Source organism: Urtica dioica, unplaced genomic scaffold, assembly GCF_054948205.1.
Source record: "Urtica dioica subsp. dioica isolate 48M unplaced genomic scaffold, U.dioica_male_clone48M_v1_H2 Urtica_dioica_male_H2_contig_15, whole genome shotgun sequence".
NCBI classification, from domain to species: Eukaryota; Viridiplantae; Streptophyta; class Magnoliopsida; order Rosales; family Urticaceae; genus Urtica; species Urtica dioica.
Window position 1 is genome coordinate 290,001 of NW_028297217.1, and position 2,500 is coordinate 292,500.

The following is a 2,500-nucleotide window of genomic DNA, read 5'->3' on the forward strand; positions in this document are numbered from 1 at the left end:
CATATGTCTTAGAAAACATTATACTTGTTTGAGATTCTCAAACAAAAAAAAAAAAAAAACTTTTTTTTTTTTTCACGCCTCGGCCGAGTCATGCTCGAGCAATGGCCGAGGCAGTATGGAGCGACGGCCCAGTCATGCTCGAGCAATGGCCGACCGGACGACTGGAACATGTTTTGGAGCTTGTAAAATTAATTTAAAAATAATCCTATGGGTTCTCTTCACAAGACCAACTCCAGATCTCTTAGAAAACATTATACTTGATGGAGATTCAAAAAAATTAAAAAAAAAAAAAAAAAAAAATTTGACGCCTCGGCCGAGTCATGGCCGAGCAGGATGGAGCGACGGACGAGTCATGCTCGAGCAATGGCCGACCGGATCCTGGAACGTGATTTTAAAAAATTAATTTAAAAATATTCCCATGGGTTCTCTTGATTATAGCTCGAGCATATATCTTAAAAAACATTATACTAGATGGAGGTTCAAAAAAAAAAATAAAAAAAAATAATTTTTTTTTTTTGGTCATGGCCTTGGAAAATTTAATGTTTACTGGTGTCACATGGCCAAATGTTCGTTTGTATCTTTAGGGGGGGGTGGTTCCTTGAGCTTGAAAATGTTGACCAAGAGTTGACTCGCATGATAAGAGCATAATTTGCTACGGACCCAAAGACGGATTATGACCGGGCTGACCCGACAAGTCGCGACCGACCGCCGGTGACCCCCCGCCGGCGGCGGAGCTCCGGCGACCGCCCGCCGCCGCGACCAAAAATTTTCCGTGGATGAAAATTTGTTGGAATATGAATGTTCTCCCTAAAAGGTTAAGAACCAAGGCGGAGGCAAGTCTAGTGAGGTAAAATAATGGGTTGAAGGCTCGTGAGAAAACGTTAGAGCCGCCGATGCATGCTCGAGCGACGGGAGAGAAATGCTCGAGCGACGGGAGTGAAATACTCGAGCATGATCGAGCACGGGCCGAGGCATGCTCGAGCGACGGGAGAGAAATGCTCGAGCATGATCGAGCACGGCCGAGGAATGCTCGAGCGACGGGAGAGAAATGCTCGAGCATCGAGCATGGCCGAGGCATGCTCGAGCGACGGGAGAGAAATGCTCGAGCATGCTCGAGCATGGCCGAGGAATGCTCGGGTGACGGGAGGAATGCTCGAGCATGATAGAGGATGGCCGAGGCATGCTCCATCGCTGGCCGAGGCATGCTCGAGCGATGGCCGAGGCATGCTCGAGCGACGGGAAAGAAATGCTCGAGCATGCTCGAGCATGGCCGAGGAATGCTCGAGCGACGGGAGTTATGCTCGAGCATGCTAGAGGATGGCCGAGGCATGCTCGAGCGATGGCCGATGCACGCTCGATCGTTGGCATGATCGAGCGATGACCGAGTCATGCTCGAGCGACGGGAGGGAAATGCTCGAGGCACGGTCGAGCGATGGCCGAGACATGGCCGACCGAGAAATGCTGGGGCGCGCTCGAGCAATGGCCGAGGCGACGGGCGAGAAATGCTCGAGGCACGCTCGAGCGATGGCCGAGAAATGCTCGAGAGATGGCCGAGAAATGCTCGAGAGATGGCCGAGAAATTCTCGAGGCACGCTCGATCAATGGCCGAGTCAGAGCTTGAGGGACGGGAGAGAAATGCTCGAGTCATGCTCGAGCGGCGGCAGTGGGGCGAATGGCGAAAGTGGGTTAGGGCATCAGAATACTTCACAGAGGTTAATAAAATTTCCCAGAAAATATTTTTGTACCCCTCCTCAGCCATTTTAATGTTTACTGGTGTCAGATGGCCAAATGTTCGTTTGTATCTTTAGGGGGGGGTGGTTCCTTGGGTGGGCTGGGGACTGGGCCATGGCGGGCCCGGCTGGCCCATTTCATCGAGTCATTCCTCGACCGCGGCGGGGATGTGTGGGCTTGGGACACACGGCGACGCGGGTTTTGACGGGAAGGGGCGGCGCCGCCATGGGCCGCCGTGCTCCGGCGGTGGTGCGACGGAATTTTTTGACGGATTTGACGGAAAATGGCGGGGATTTGTAGGCTAATGGAAACACGGCGTTGTGTTTCTCCGGCAGAGGGTGGAGGAGAGGGTGGCGCCACCGTGCGCTGCCTTGCTCCGGCGGAATTGTGAGGATGAGTATGGCTGGTGGCTTTTCTCCGGCGAGGATGTGTGGCCCACTGGACTCGCGGAGAAGTGGTATGGTGGAGGAGGGCGGCGTTGATGTGTGGGCCCTGGACACACTGAGAAGTGGGACGGTGGAGGAGGGCGGCGAGGATGTGTGGGCGCCACTGGACACACGGAGCCATTGAATGGTGGCCTCCGCCGCCGATGATTTGTGGGCCTTTGCACACATGGACTCGTTGGGCGGCGGAGGAGGGCGGCGAGGATGCGTGGCGGCCAACACGCGGAGCTTTTTAAAAAAAAATGATTTTCAATAATTTATTTTGAAAAAAAAAAAATGTTTTTATTAAAAATTCTTCTTAAGAAAAAAAATTATATTTTGGTTTT